The following is a 16,959-nucleotide window of genomic DNA, read 5'->3' as shown; positions in this document are numbered from 1 at the left end:
GCCGCTGGACGCGGTGAGACGCCCCCTCAGATGGGCCCCGGCTTCATCAGACCAGCAGGTCCTGGGCTTGGCCGCTGCCTGGGGTAAACACACAGCGGAGGCTGGAGGCCAGGCCTGGTGGGGGGCCGGGCTCGCCTTGCGGCTGGGCCTGACTCGCCCAGAGCCCTGCAGTCTTTTCCATGCTCTGGCTTCCCCCTCAGTTTCTGAACTTTGTCCTGGGTTAAAAACAATAGTGATGACAATACTAACGTATCGTCTCGAAGGAGAAAAGTTCTTGGGAAATTCTCATCAGTGCTGAGGCCACTGGACGCTGGTGGTTCCGTGGGGGGCCCCCTTCTCCCTCCTTGGGTCAGGGGACACCTGCTGAGCACCCCTGCAGCCCCACACGACCACTTTACCGTCCCTGGAGGCTGCCTTGCGAGCGCGCTCCCGGGGAGACCCCCCGCAACGGGGAAGCCTGCAGCCGGGGTCTGGGCGGGACTGGGGGAGGCCCCGTGCCGCCCTGGTGACCAGGACTTGGTTTCCCTCTGTGTCAAGGCCCGGGGCGCCCAGCCCAGCGGGCACGAGGGGCAGTCGCATGCCCGCTGCTGTCTCCGGGCCGTTTCAGTCGCGCTGGAGCTGATGGCAAGGCCGGGATCACGGAGCACCTTGGGCAAAGGGCAGTTGGGCTGGAGGGCAGGGGCTGGGGCTGGGGGGGCTGCGCCGCACGGTCCTGGAAAGAGGCGCCGGCCTCCTGGGTTTTCTTTTACGTTTTGAGCCACGCGCAGGCCTAACTAAGAAAACATCATCGGGAAGGGCGGCGGGGGCTGCGTTGGAGCACACGCTCTGCTCTGCTCGCTCCACACGCGGCCGGCATCCCTGCTCCTGACGGCGCGCGGGCGGCGCTCGGCTTCGGCAGCCGGGCCTCCAGAAACCCAGTGGCGCTGCGCTGACGGCGGGCCCTGACACCCCCGCTCGCCGTCACCGAGATCTGACCTCTGGGGGTGAACGCTGCCACGTGTCGGGAGGCCATAGCCGTGGCACATGGGGCGTCGCCATTGACACGCGAAGGCTCCGGGGAAACCCCGACCCCAACACGCAATTGAAGGCAGTCGCTGGCCGGGGTGACCAGAGTCAACTAAGAATAGAAAACTGTGTCGCATTTTAGCAGCAGCTGCAAACCCATGACTGGATGACGCATTATTTTCATTAACTATAGAAGCCCAGATTTTAAAAATTATTTGTGCTTCAGACAGAAGGACGTTTTCTACATAATTTGGAAATGAACAATCTGATGGCACTAGAACTTCTCACAGAAACTTAAGTGTGACTTTGGTTCCGAGCATGTGTCTCACAGGTACTTGTTTTAATCCTTGCCTTTCCCTCCTTCACCCTCGTGCTTTACATTTCTCTGAGTCCCCTCATTCCTCTGTGGCCGCTTCACGGGGTGGGGAGCTGGGGGCCTCCCGGTCTCTGCTCTCATCTCAGCCGTAGGGGGCACCCTGCACATGGAAGGGGGGAGGAAGGTGAGGGGAGGTGCTCGCAGCCCACTCGGGGCCAGGGGCAGGCGCCAGGGGCAGTGTAGGGAGGTCCCATGGCGGGGGACATGGGAGGTCAGTCGCTCTGCATTTCACAGCTGTCACACACAGATCCAGAGGAAATCCCCACTTCCTGAAAGCTGTCAGATCTGTTTAACTGGCAGCAAAATGGTATCAACAGCATAATAAGAGCAATGCAGAACAATTAAAGCCTGGAGGCTGTGGGGTGGGCAGAGGCGCTGGGCCACGCTCCTGGGCTGCCGATGGCCCACCACGCCCCAAGGCTGTCCTGGCCCGTGTGTGCTGGACGGAGCCTGGGCCCCTGAGTGACCGCCGAGGCAAGGCTGCTTGACTGGCCTGGATGGGACGTGAGTGAGAAGTAACACTGCTGTGCTGACGCTCGGGGACGTTTGTTACGGCAGCCGGCGACGCTGATGAATACACACTGTGAGGGCATCTGCAGCCCCAACACTGGTCTCTCGGCCAACCTGTCCTGTCGTCATGGTCTCAGCCTTGAACTGCCGAACAAGAGGGTCTGGAGGGAGCGGGGAACGGAGGGCGGATGTGGGGAGGAGGTGGCCTCTGCTCTGTCCAGGGCCAGCTGCCTATCCAGGCAAACAAAGACCTCGGCTGGTCCAGGGACGCGGGGCAGGCCTGGCCTGGGCCATGGGAGGCTCTTCCGGCGCCGACACCACTGAGGCCTTAGTGGAGCTCGGGCCCAGGTGGTCAGCACCTCCATCACCACGTGGGAGCTTACCGCAGGCTCAGAGGGTGGGTTTTGTAGAAAACCTCAGGGGTCACCCCCAGGAGGGCATGAAACTCAGCACAGTACGGAAAAATTACACTTTAGTAAATAATTCATTTTCTTGAGTGAAAGCCTTGCAGGAAAGGTAAAGGAATTTTGCTGAGGTAATCATGGCGATGATCTCTTCAGAGGCGATGGGGGGAGGGCCGGCACAGGAGACCCCGCCCCCAACAAGGTTGCTGCTCCCACAGACCCGCTGAGACTGCCTGGGGTTTGCCAACCCTCAGCGCCAGGAATCCCGGGACCAGTCGGAGGTTGGTGACCCCTGTGCTGGTGGGAGCCACCCTGCCCCCACTCTGGGTGCCAAGGCCAAGGGTCGTAGGGGAAGGTGCTGCTGAGCTCCGACTCTGCCCAGAAGGCACCCCTAACGGCACTCTGTCCTGCCCCTGGGGCCCCTGTGGGCAGGGCCGGCTCCTGGGGGTGTGACCGGGCGTGGGGCTTGGGTCAGGCTTCAGATGGACAGCCCCGCCCCCCAGGTGAGGGTGAAGGGCAGGTGACTAGCACCCTGGGGCCTCTCACGGCACGCGGGGCTCAGGGCAGGTGCTCCCTGTCCTGGTGCCACGTGGTCAGGACCCTATCCATCCAGCCCCGGGCCGGGCCCAGACCCCTGGCTGGCATACGGGGGCCTCGGGACACCGCAGCTGGATTTGGGGACAGGCAAAACTGGGGGCCCTGGCACATGGGAGGGCACGTGTGCCCCAGAGGGGGGGACGCATGCGCCTCGGCCCGGCCACCCCCTCGCCTGCACTGCCCACTCTGGGAAACGTCCGGATTATCACGGCAGCTTTTCACGTATAAATAGTTTAGACCCATTTGCCAAAAATGCTTCTTACATCCAGGCTCTTAAAAGCCATTAGCCACAGAAAATCCTCAGCGTGCATCCAGACAGCTATTTTATTGGCACTTTTTAACAGGAGGTTTCTTTGTTTCTGCTCCAGGCAAAAATGATCCTTAAAGAAACCTCCCTTCAAAGTGCTTTGAAAGTAGAGTATACAAAACGCGAGTCTAGAGAAAGCCACGACCGCGCAGAGACAAAGAGGGTGAAATCCGGGAGCACCCTGCCTTTTCCGGAGGAGCCTGCGTTGTTGCTGCCTGGCGACACATCGAGCCCCGGGAAAGGTGGCAATGGGGACACAGTTACCGGCACAGTTCAGACAGAATTAATCCTCGCAGACGCTTTGGTTCTGAAAGTCCAAGCGAGGCCCCCGCTGACCGAGCTAACCCAGTTATTCTGTGATGTCTGGAGACAGGAGAAGGAGTGACGGTGATCCTACGGGAGACACTCAAGCCCAGCCACAGGCCGCTGGGCTTGAGACCGTGGACATTAGACCACGGAAGGTACTGAAGCCTTGAAAATGGCGGAGAGCTGGGGACAAGTATCTTCATATGCATTTACTACTCTGAGGAAGTGATCTGCCGTAAGCTAGCCTGGACACACCCGTCAAGCCAGGCTGGACCCGGACGCTGGGCTTTCATGTAGGAGACACAGGCCGGGGGCAGACGTGCCTTTGCTGGGGCCGCGCCCAGACGTGCCTTTGCCGGGGCCGCGCCCACGTGCTTCCCCAAGTGGCCCTGGGTGCTGGGGCCGGAGCCCACGTCCCTCTACTCCCTCGGCCAGGGCGTCAGGCTGCTCCGGTATCGGCCCCAGGTTCTAGACGGGGCTGCGGCTCCTCTCCCGAGACCCACACCTGGGCCAGTTTGGCGGCACTAAGGGCTGTGGGAGCTTCCACACTGTATGTTGGGTTGAGGCTGTTTACAGAGAAAATTAAAATCCACCTGTTATGCTCAGCTCTTTGGTGAGGAGACCCCAGGGGTGCCCCTCGGCTGCCCCCTTGGGCCTTATCTAGACGCCCTGATTAGACTATCTGGAACCTTCAGCTCCCCAAGTGCCTCTCTGGAGGACGTGAGACGCCGTGAACCAAGCCCGAGGACACAGGCCAGACCCCGGCCCGGTGACCAGCGGAAGCCCCTTTTCCTGCAGTCGCTCCACCACCGCGGGACTAACACCGCATCAGCGCAGCTGCGGACCTGCAGACCCCGAGACGGGGCTCAGGGTGGCATCAGCGAGAGAGCTCGGAGGAAGGTTCTGACACCACCAGCAAGAAAGAGCATCTGTGGAAGCTGACAAACCAATCCTGCTTTGTGGAAATAAAAGGCCTCAGGGAGGACAAACAATCCTGAAAAAGAACGAAATGAGTTTAAAAAACGTACTGCAAAGCTACAGTCATCAAGACTGGTTCTGGCACAAGGACAGAGCGTACATCAGTGGGACAGAATCCAGAGTCCAGAAATAAACCCTCACACTCACCATCAGCTGATTTCCAGCAAAGGCGCAAAAGTAACTCACTGGGGAAAGGTCAGTCTTCTCAACACGTGACCGGCACAGTGAGCATCCACGGGCAGGAAGAAGGATTTATATAAAGATGAATTTGATCAAAATGCATCGAAGAACTACATGAAAGAACTAAAATTATAAAACTCTTAAAAGAAAACATAGGAGTAATACCTTGGGACCTTGTGCCCTTGGGTTAGGCAAAGATGTCTTAGATACAGAAAGCACAATAAGTTCAAAAGACATAAAAATGAAAAGGGAAGCTGTCGACTGAAGCAAAGAATTGAAATCATATATCTGAGGAAGAACTTGTATCCAGAATATATAAAGAGCTGTTACAACTCAATAATAATAAGATAAATAACCCAAATAGAAAGTAGGCAAAATGTTTGAATAGTTATCTCATCAAAGAAGATACAGAAATGGCTATTCCGTGCACTAAAGAGGTGCAGCATTGTTGGTCAGTAGGGAAACGTGAGTCAAAACCAGCTGTAGGGACTTCCCTGGTGGCGCAGTGTTGAGAGTCCGCCTGCCGATGCAGGGGACACGGGTTCGTGCCCCGGTCCGGGAAGATCCCACGTGCCGTGGAGTGGCTGGGCCCGTGAGCCATGGCCACTGAGTCTGCGCGTCCGGAGCCTGTGCTCCGCAACGGGAGAGGCCGCAGCCATGAGAGGCCCACGTACCGCAAAAAAACAAAACAAAACAAAAAAACCCAGCTGTAACGTCAAACGCACTGGGATGTGGAAATGTGGAAGGATGGGCGCTAACAGGTATTGGTGAGGCGGGCACCCCCCTCCTCACCCCCCATGACGGAGCCTGGGAGATGGAGGTGTGGGCCTGGCGTCCACACAGGTGGTTCCCATAGGTGCAGGTTTGGAGATGCTCCTTCCGCCTGGAACCGCGCCCTGTGCCCCACGAGGAGGGATCCACTGCCCAGACCGAGGGCCATGGACACGTACAGCCCAGGGTCCCGGGCAGGCATAGGCAGAGCTGGGGTCTGAGGAGAAGCTCTGCTCAGTGGGGCAGAGCGTCCACCCCGTGGTCAGAAGGCATCCCTGGGACGCGGTTCAGGCCCGTTTAGTGCCCACCCGGCAAGGAGCCCTGTCAGGTCCAGAGTGTCGGCCCCACCGGGCTCAGGGGTCCAGGGTCGTCGCGTCTCCCCTGGGGGCCTGGCCGGAGAGGAGCCGCCAGCACTGGCCCATCGAGGGGCTCAGGCCGGCTACGTCCAGACCAGCAGTGTCCAGACCAGGGCTGCTGCTCCAGGGCCCGGCTTTGGAGCCAAGGGGAGATTTCCCACTCGCTCCTCTGGAATCCTGGGGGTGTCCTGGCCTGAAGCCGAGCTGGCTGCTGTGCGATGGGGGCGTCCTACTCACCCCCTGCAGTGGCTCCTGGAGACTCCCCTGCTGCAGCCACGGGGCCCCGCTTTCCTCCATGTCACTGTGGAGGGTTCTCTCTGCAGGGAAAAACATTCGCAGGTGGCAGCTGTCCTGTGCTCGGTCCAAACGTCTTGTAGACCGTGGCCCTCAGGACGGGGTCTGCATGGACGTGCCACCCAAGCAGGGTTGTGAGGACACAGCCTCATCAGCCTGCGGCTCCCTGACACCCAATGGTCAAAGCAGGGACTAGTGTAACCCTGTGCGCACTGGAAGGTCTCAGGACGCGGAAGGAGGCTGAGGCCACGACACCCCCAAGGGAAGGGGCAAGTCCATGGCGCGCTTCTCCACACGAGGCTCCTGCTACTTTTGCAGGCTGCTGGGTTTTTCCATCCCTTTCCTCTTCTGATGGCGAGTGCTAAGTTGCTCATCTCTCTCCACAAGTCCTTATTTTGGGAAACTTGTCCACAGCTGCGTGATTGCGAACAATCTTTCAGCCTGATTGCAGTCTGTCCGCTGTGTCCCCACGGCAGCTGTCCGTAGGCGGGGGTGGGCAGGGCGTGGGGAGGCCCTGGTGGTGTGAACGTCCAGTCTGGTTCCCTGTGCCAGAGAGTCACCAGGAGAGGGGAGGAGGGTCCCACGTGCGTCCTCCTGGTTCCAGCACGTGTGTGTGGAAACCACCTGAGGGCGGGAAAGGGGCAGCGAGAGGCTGAAAGGAAACCTCCGTCCAGCCAGATTAGAAAACCTCGCGACTCCTGGGCCCTGGGTAGACTCACAGAGGCGTTCACTGGTGGCAAATAGAGTCCTGGAGCGAACACTGCCCTGGCCCCACCTCACAGACCTTACGAAGCGAGGTTCGCGAGGATCAGGTAATTTAACCGAATTTAATTTAATCCAACGTGAGATCCACAGTGTCTGGGTCTCTGCTCAGAGATTGCCCGCCTGCACCGAAGCGGGGAAAAACCACAGAGCTAGGCCACGGCCCAAGGAGGCGATGGGCCCACAGGCTGGGAGGCGGGGCCGTCACAGGCCTCACGGGGGCGGGGGTGGGGGGGCGGCCTTGGAAGCTGCCACAGAGGCGTCTGGGGGGGGCGCTCTTCTGTGCGAGGCGGCCTTGTGCGGTGCTGTGTCCCCTCAGGTCCAGGGGTGAACAGGCGGAGGCGGGAAGGGCCTGCAGACCGCCCCCCCCCAGCGCCTGCGAGCTCGGCCCGCACAGGCCTCCACCCGCCTGGGCCCCCGGCAGTGCTGGCCTCCTCCCCAGGGCTCTGCTCCCCCGCCACCCCGCCGTCAGGTTCCTCTCTCGTCCTCACCTCCGGTCCCCTCGTGGTCCCGGGTTTGGTGAGAAGGGGGGCCGACGGGGTGAGGGGCCGCGGCCGGGGGCGCCCATCCTCGGGCCTGGGGCACGACTGCGGGAGGACGAGGGGGTAGCCCCGGGCTCCAGGAAGGCATTACGGAAGCAGGCACAGGGAAGGTGGGCTCAGGACAGGCCTGGAGGAAGCAGGACCCGCTGAGATGAGGCCTGACTCCCGGGGTGGGGATTAGAAAGGTACAGCCAGAGCCAGGGGCCCTGAGGGGCTGCCGGGGACCCGGGCAGGAAACGGAGCCCAGCTCAGGGTGAGGACGGGGCTGGAGGGGGGCCGCCAGGCCGGGGAGGTGCGCAGCGTCACTGAGCGGCTGGGGCCGGAGCTGACAGGCGGGTCTCGGGCTGGGCTGGGGGGCAGGGGGGGGCGGGGCGGCGGTGCAGTGGGTGAGCTAAATGGAGACACTGATGGGCAGGTCGCGAGGCAGGTGTGTGCTTTCCCGGCCCTCGGAAACCACTGCTGAGCCTGGCACAAATGCTTTGACGCAGAATCGGTTGCTTGCATGGGCTGGTCTGTGGGTGTTCACAGGCCGAGCGGCCAGAGGAGTGACGACAGTGCCCAGGTCCTTGGGAGCAAAGTGCACCCCCGTGGCGTGGCCCAGTTCATGTCTTTAAAGTGAATCTTAGCCGCTGTTTATAGTTCAGGAGAAAAGCGTTCTAAGTGCTTGTCCGGGGCCTCGGGGGGGAAGAAGCGCGAGCTCGTGGGAACACTGGTGCTTCTGAGAATACCCGCCAGAGTGAGCTCAGCAGAGAAAGGCGGGCTGGGGGCTGCTGCCCGGCGGCTCTGCACGCCCCGCACCCTGAACCTGGACGGCAGGTCATCACGGGAACCTCAGCACGGGGTCGGCGCCCCACAGCAGCTCTTCCCAAGTGTTAGTAGAGCACCTTCCAAGAAGCAGCCTCTTCATCTCAGCACAAAGGCCAAAGCGCTGGGGACTCCCAGGTGCCCCCCGAGGGGAGACGGACCCTGAGGCTCCAGGCACGTCTGAGAACACGTGCCCGCTTTGCTGCAGGGCCCCTGGGACAGTCGCCGGGCTTGCAGTGACCTGGCCCAACGCAGCACACGAACTGGCCAGCCACACAGGGGACGGGCTGGCCGTGAACTTCAGGCCTCGAGGTCTGGACTCGACAAACTGTCCCTGGGCACAGAGGTCAGGGTGCGGAGCCCACCCCTGGGTCTCACTAGGGGTTCCTCCGTGCCTCCCCAAGTTCACAGGGTGGGGGGGACACACCTGGGGAGGACCCGTGAGCAAGAGCCTGTGGGCGTGCTGCCCTGCCCCTTATCTGGGGGAAGTTACTCTGTGAGCGAGGGTCCTGCTCCCAGCGGGTCCTGTCCTTCCCTCTAGTGGGATGGAAGCTGGGAGGGAGCCCCCTGGAGAAGAGAGACCCCGTCACCCCTCCCCTGACAGAGCCCATGGGAGGCTGAGTGGGCCAGGCTAGGCTCCTTCACAGGCTGGAAACCGCAGGGCTCAGCCGGCCTTTGTCAGGAATCTGAGCTGAGATGGGGGCGTCTGGAGAGACGCAGCCCCCAAGACAGCGGGGGCACAGCCAGCCCCTCCATCTGTTAGGCAGGGTGGGAGGCCAGGCCCAAGGGCCCCCCTGCACCAGGCCCACCCCCAGACATTCACCCGAGGGGAGGGGCTCACACGAGCCGGCGGACAGCAAGAGGCAGGGGTCATGGGGCGCCTGGAGCCTGCCCAGCACACCCCACACAACTGAGACCCCTAGAAATGGCTTGCAGGCTTTCCAAGACGATAGGAAGGGAGACACACACACACACACACACACACACACACACCCAGCTTTCATGTGCTCGGGCTAACCCACAGGCAGATGGACAAATCAGAAACCAAAGAAATACATGGCCGTGGGGGAACAGAGGCGGTGGGGGGAGCCCAGAGCTGGAGGCAGCTCCCCCTCCTGCCGGAGAGCTGGGCTGCGGGGCTCTGGGGGCTGCATGCTGACCCGCTGTCAGCAGTAAGGCCATGGTCTCCATCGATGCAGCCCAGGTGGGCAGGGCACCCGCAGCATCCACTCTGCTCAGGCTGAGACGGATCTCGGGTTTGGTGATGACCTCTTAGATACAACACCAAAGGCACAGTCCATGAAAGAAATAACTGATCAGCTGGACGCCATTAAAATGAAAGACTCCCGCTCTGCTCAAGATGATGGAAGAAAAAGAGAAAGGAAGCCACAGACTGGGAGAAAACATTTGCAAAACACATATCTGATAAAGGACTGCTGTCCAAATATTTAAGGAACTCTTAAAACTCAGCAAAAAGAAAACAACCCAATTACAGTGGGCGAAAGACCTTAACAGACACCTCACCAAATAAGCTATACACGTGGCAAACAAGCATATGAAAAGATGCTCCACAGCATATGTCATCAGGAAAATGTAAAGCAACACACAATACCGCTACACACCTATTAGAACGGTCAAAGTCCAAAACCACTGACAACACCAAGCGCTAGTGATGACCTTGACATTTTTTTATTGTGGTAAAGTACACATAACATAAAAGTTACCATCTTAATTATTTTTCAGTGCACAGTTCAGTGTTAGTAAATACATTTAGAATGCTGTGCGACATCACAAACTCCACCTTTTCATCCTCTTGTAAAACTGGATCTCTGTCCCCATTATGCACCAAGCCCCATTCCCTCCCAAGCCCCTGGCAACCCCCATGTTACCTTCTGTCTCTGTGGTTTTGGCGGTTCTAAGTGCCTCCCATAAATGGAGTCACACAGTGTACTTTTTGTGACTGACTTACTTCACTTTGCATAATGTCCTCATGTTTCATCCACGTTGCCGCCTGTGTCAGAATGTCCTTCCTTTTTATGATTAAATAATATTCCTTTGTATGGAGGGATCCCATTTTGTTTATCCATTTGCTTCTACATTTTAGCTACGCTATGAACATGGGTGTGCAAACATCCATTCAAGTACATGCCTTCAGCTATTTGGGGTGTATACCCGGAAGTGGAATCACTGTATCATGTGTTAGTTCCTTGCCTTCAGCTATTTGGGGTGTATACCCGGAAGTGGAATCACTGTATCGTGTGTTAGTTCCGTGCCTTCAGCTATTTGGGGTGTATACCCAGGAGTGGAATCACTGTATCATGTGTTAGTTCCTTGCCTTCAGCTATTTGGGGTGTATACCCAGGAGTGGAATCACTGTATCATGTGTTAGTTCTATTTTTAATTTTTTGAGGAACCTCCATATTGTTTGGCATAGCAGCTTCACAATTTACATTCCCACTACAGTGCACAAGGGTTCCAATTTCCCCACATCCTCACCAATGTTTGCTATTTTCTATTTTTTGATGGCAACCTTTCTAATGGGTGTGAAGTGGTATCTCACTGTGGTTTTGATCTCTTCCCTGATGACCCGTGATGTGGAGCATCTTTTCATGTTTATTGGCCATTTGTATGTTGTCTTTCGAGAAATGTCTATTCAATCCTTTGCCCTCTTTTAAATCAAGTTGTTTGGTTTCTTTTTGCTGTTGTTGAATTTTAAGTGTTCTCTCTATATTGTGAGTATTAAATCCATTATCAGAAACATAATTTGCAAATATTTACTCCCATTTTATGGGTGATGCAAATGTCCCACCAGAGACAAAGCCAAATGACCAAACCTTGGTCCAAAAGGGAAAATCCCAACCAACACTCCACCATAGGTGAAGCCTATGAGATAGGAATACCTTGGTGTCGTCACTTACCAGAGAGGCTCACAAACCAGACCAGACCGACCAGGACCAGAGCCTTGTTTCCTTCACCACAGAACTGAGAGCGCCGTGGACCAGCGACGCCTGGTCAGTGGCAAACACTTGGGCCTGTCCCTGAGACAGAGGTGCTCAGGCAGCTGTTAGACAGGATCCAAGAGCTGCCACTGGCCAGGGGCCGATGTGCCACGGGCAAGATGCCTGCTCCAGACTTCTGTCCCACCAGGGGTGCCAAAATTATTACAGAACCAAACTTGGGTCCACTCACCCTTGTGCAGTAAAGCCAATCTACTGACCCTGGGTTGTGGGGAAGGAAAGTGCAGTGTTTATTGCAGGGGCCAAGCAAGGAGTCCAGGTAGCTAGTGCTTAAGACTGAACTCCTTGAAGGCTCCCAGGGAAAGGTTTTTAAAGACAGGGTGAGGCACGAGGTTGTGGGGTGTGGACGCTCTTCTGACTTGCTGGTGGTGAGGTATTTGGAAGTCAACGTCATCAGCTAAAGCTCCTCGACTTTCTCTAACGGCTGAACTATCATTATTTTGTCTTGCTCGATCACTTTCCTTTGTTTCTGCATTTTCTCACTTCTCTGATTAAATTTATTCTTTGGAACTCGGGAAAGCCTGGGAGACTAGAGTTTTCTACAGACAAGAGGCAGGTGGAAGACATGGGCGGAGGGGGTTCTGCCCCGGGAAGGCCCCCCAGGTCTTGCTTGGTTACACCTTTTTACTCATGTGCAGGTTTTTGTGTGGACAAAAGCGTTTAAATCAGTTGGGTAAATACCTAGGAGAGTAAGTGCTAGATGATATAGTAACATTGCCTTTAGATTTATAAAGAAGCTTCCAGACTGTCTTCCACAGCAGTTGCATCACTTGCGTCCCCACCAGGAATGCTGATTCCTGTTGCCCTGACTCGAAATGAGCAGGACCCTAGGGTCCTTCCCCCCGCCCCATCCTCCACCTGCCTTTGCTTGTGGAAAAATTCTAGCCAAAAATAAGTTTAATCAGAGAGGTGAGAAAACGCAGAAGCAAAGGAAAGCACTCAAAAAACACAGAGTAATGATAGTTTAGTCATTAAGCAAAGTCAAGGACCTTTAGTTCCTCCTCAAGGGCTATAGATCATATTCTGAGCCGTATCCCGTGAGCTGTCTTGTAGATACTGAAACCCCTGCCGGGTGGAAGAAGTTAACTCCATGATGACCAGGCTGTAGCCACGACATAAGCTGCCACAGTTCTGAGAACTGGCCTCAAGGAAATGGAAACAAACGACCCAGGAACTGAAGATTCACTGTACCTAAAACAATCAAGAGGACGCTGCTCAGACCACCGATGACCAATTTCAAGATGACTGCCAGAGCTGACTGTGCTGTTTCTGCATGGAGCCCCTTCCGTCCACCTATAAAAGCTCTTGCCCCCTGACTGTCAGTGGGGGGAGTTGGCCTTTGAACAAGCGTTAGCCCTCCCCTCCCGTTGCCGGCACCCAAAATAAAGCAGACTCTGCTTTCTACCAAATGGCCTGTTTATTGGCTTTTGAGCAGCGAGCAGCTTGGACCCCCACTTTCGGTTACACTCTCAAGACATTGGTGTTGGCAGGTTTCGATCTGAGCCACTCTGATAGGTGTGCAGGGGTATCTTGTTTTAGTTTGCATTTCTCTAATATCACATGATGTGGAGCATCTTTTCATGTGCCTATCTGCCATCCCTATATCTTGTTTGGAAAGGTCCGTTCAGATCTTTATCCCAATCGTAAATTGTGCCGTTTGTTTTCTTATTTTTGAGTTTTCAAAGTTGTATGTACATTCTGGATCTGAATCCTTGATCAGATGTGGCTTTGAAACATTTCCTCCCATTCAGTGTCTCGTATTTTCATTCTCTTAACAGCGTCTTTCACAGACGCAGGAATTTTGGGATCATGCTTTTGCTGTTGTATCTAAAACCTCATCACCAAACCCCAGGTCATATAGATTTTCCTTTATGTTGCCTTCTAGGAGTTTTACAGTTTTGCATTTCTGAGTGAATTTTGAGTTTATTCTTTGCGTGTCCGGTGGTCCCAGCACTAGCTGTTGGAAAGTTTGTCCTTCCTTTACTGAATTGGCTTCTCAGGGACCCACACTGCTGGGCAGGGAGCAGGGGGTGTTGGCACCGGAGCTGCCCTCCCACCCTCCAGTTCCGGGCACGGGAACAAGGTGGCGCTGATCAGGGGCCGCAGCCGGGTGCGTCCAGAGCCGCCACCACCGGCTACCATCAGCTGGCAGCACCCTCAGCGGTGGGCCGGAACCCGGTCCTCCCAGAGGTGGAGGCCCCTTTGCAAAGGGAACCAAGGCGAGGGGTCCCCCGTGTCAGAACTTCTGCTGGTCACCTGACGAGCCCTCCCTGCTCTTCCTGCCACCCGGGGACGCCGGCACTGCCCCCCAGAACGATGGGCCTCTCCTGACCCCGTGCGGGCCTCCTGCTGCTCTCCGGGGCCGCCCTGTTGGCCATGAGCTGTGGACCCCAGAACTACCCGATGGAAGCCAGCACCAGCGGATGAATGCTCTCCTCCTGCATTTAGGGGGCTTAATGGGGGCCCCGGGATAGGCAGCCACCGCGCCCCGCTCCAGCCCACTGTCCTGAGACCGAGGCGCACAGGGAGTGACCCAGGCGTCCGTCTCGGCTCTGCTTTCTGGGGGAATTGGGCCCTCGAGACCGCGTGCCGTTGGCCCAAAACCCAGCGCCCGGGTGCGGGAGGAAACTACACGTGTGTGCATACACGCTTACACATAAGATGCACACACGTACACTCACACGTGTGCACACATGATTGGTGCCCCTACACGTACACACTCATGCACACCCTCACACACGTGCACATATAGACGCGCACACACACATACAGGTGCACACATGTACGCACACATGTCCTGGTACTTGCATTTGACAGGCAGTGAGGGTCCTGCAGGTGTGGGATGAAGGATGCCCCCTTCGTGGTTGCCAGAGGCCCTCGGGGCTGGCGGGAGGGGTCCCTAGGAGACAAAGCAGCTGTCTCCAACCCCGGTCCGCTGGGAGTCCTCTCCAGGGACAGCTTAAGGGTCTTCAGAATCAAAGCTACAGAAACACCCCAGGACAAGAGGCCAGCAGTGAGCTGCCCTCAGGGTGTCCCCTGCCACACCCCTGCCCCAGGATGGAGCCAGGCCTCGTGGTGGTGGCACAGAATTGGGAGCCAAGCCCCGAGTTTGCACAGGCTCTGAGCCACGGCCACAGGACTCCCACATGCATGAAGGGCTCCCATTCCTCCCCTGGGCATGGGCCTAGAATATGTTTATGTGTAAAAGGTCCGAAAAGCATTTGTTTGTTCTTGTTATAAAATTAGGGCGTTTTCTTGTCTAAGGAATGCTAACTCGCTCTTTTCATTTCGATTGTGATAAAGCCACCAATAAAATCCCAACAGACTCCAAGGGGCGGCGCAGAAACCCCTCCTGTCCTTTCTTGGACCTCGACCTAGCCCTTGACCAGACCGTGTCAGCACCGCGGGCAGCAGCACAGGCCCCTGGTTCCAGGGGATTCTTTGTGATTCTGTCTCGTTCTCTATCACACACCAACTTTTCTTAATCCTTCCTCAAATATAATGCAATTCCCCACATGGTAACGATGCTGATTTATTATACCATTGGGAGGTTCAAGTGATTGATTTAAGTATTGATTCAAGTGATTTATTACAGTATTGAGGGGCAGGGTCTTTTCTCAAGACTCCAAGCACAGCTACAATCCACGCACGCAGGCTTTGAAGGACACTGCCTCTGAGGACTAGGCTCTGCCCCCCGTGGGAGGGAGGGACGGAGCCGGCTACCCTGGGGGGCAGTCCCCCCACACCCAGCTCCACTCCTGCTTCTGGGGCAGGAGCGTATCTCAGGGCTGGAGCTGTCTTTGTGACCAGCCCGTCCAGAGCCCCGGCCCTTGTCTGACGGTGCAGCACACGGGGCTGACCTCTTGACACGTGTAATCTGACAGGGCTCTAGGTCCTGGCTGTTTATGCTGAGATCTTAGCAGTGTCACCTGCTTCTGGAGTCTGCGTTCTCCTCCCTCTCTGCTCCCCACCCCCCTCCCTGCTCCCCTACCTGACCCCTCCCTGCACGCAATCAATGATCATTCATTCCGTGCCATGTGTGCGGCGTGGCACTGGCACCAGAGGCCGCGTTAAACGGGCACAGACCATCTCCCCAGTGTGCACGCAGGACACACTGCTTCCTGGTCCCCGGGCTGCGCCAAGCCTCTTTCCTCATTTAACCCTCAAATGGCCTTGTTTGTCTCCGCCTTTCCCAGCCGGGGGATCCGGCCTGGGAGGCTCACCAAGGAGCCACAAGTGCTGACTCCAAGCGGGGGAGCTGCTCTCCAGCCCTGGCCCCCGTCTGGCCGGTGAGCCCCAGAGCCTCGGGGGATTATTTGATGAAGCCGGAGCTGTGCGCAGCAGGGGCAGAGCGGGAGGTTCTGGTCCCCTCGCTGTCGGCCCGGGGCAAGCTGGGGGCTCAGCTGCCTCCAGACCAGCAGCATCTCTCAGGAGAGCCTTGGGAGATGCTCAGACCACGGTGCCCTTGGAAGCCATTATCAGAGCCCACCCTCTAAGGAGGGCCCTTGTCATTCTTCTTCCTAATTCCTCAGCCTGAACCAGCCCATCCTGAAGCTGGCACTCCGCTTCCCTGCCACGGTCCAGCCTGGAGAAGCCGCTCTGTGTGCACTTACGCGCACCCAGGGTTTCTCTGCCTGGACTGGCCATGTAGCTGGGCGGGTGGTGACAGACACACAGGACGCTCTGTGCTCACAGGCTCGGGAGATGTGACGGGAACTTGACGTTTACCAGATCGCCCCCAGTCGGGTCTCCCTAGGACCAGAGGGACGCGCCTCGTGTTTACACATCCATCCCTGGACAAACCGCCCCGATGAGCCGGGAACAGTTCTTCCCTGTAGAAGCATGTGGCGTTTCATCAGCACACGTGCTCTGATCCTTTCTGATTTTAGAAGGTGGCTCTGGAACACCAAAGGGCGAAGCTCCTCGGGGCGCCTGGCCAAGAGCCGCCTTTTGTCTGCTGACCCTCCCTCCAAGGCTGGGCGCTGGCCCTCTATCTGTGTAATTAACCGTGGCCCCCAATGTTTAATCATAGCTGGTGCTCCTTGATCCAGAACCCCAACCCCTCAAAATCTGTCCCACAGCAGATGCTGGCTGATCCAGTGATGGGCTCGGAAGCAGGACCAGTAGGGACGCGGGGGCCAACGCCGCCCCTCCGTAGGCCAGCTCGGAAACCCTGGAGGGGGAGCCCTCGCGTTCACGGGGTCTGACTCACCCAGGAACTTCACGAAAGCAGACAACCCTGGGAAAGGGTTCACTGAAAAGAGGGGTTGGGAGCCCAAAGGCGGGTTCAGGTGGGGGTGGGAAGTCAGAATGGAGAGGTCAGTCTCTGGGGGGCCCTCTGAGCAGGCCTCACCCTCTCAGCTCTGCAGGCTTCCCTGATGCCCCAGCCCCGGGAAAGGCACATCCGCTGTCGGCACGTATGGAAAAGGCCCAGGTGTCCCAGAAATGCCCCAGGAAGAGGGGCCGGACTGTTTGCAGAGAGACCAGCCCTGCGTCCTCCGTCCGTCCTTCCAGAGGAGGAAGGAGGGCGGGTGGCCCGGTGGTTTCTGCGCCATCCCCGACAGCAGTGGCTTCAAAGATCGCAGCTTTTCCCTTCTGTCAGAGTGTGTTCGAGGGCCCCTCGGTCTGGAGGGCGCACGGGTGGGTGGAGTCCCACTGGGCCCACCGGGCCCCTCCATCCACCTCGCCCCAGGGCACTTCAGCTGAGCTTTGGAGAGAGGCAGTGAGGCCCCTCCCGCTCCTGTGCCCAC

Source organism: Orcinus orca, chromosome 14, assembly GCF_937001465.1.
Source record: "Orcinus orca chromosome 14, mOrcOrc1.1, whole genome shotgun sequence".
Classification (NCBI taxonomy): domain Eukaryota; kingdom Metazoa; phylum Chordata; class Mammalia; order Artiodactyla; family Delphinidae; genus Orcinus; species Orcinus orca.
This window is presented reverse-complemented; position numbering follows the sequence as displayed.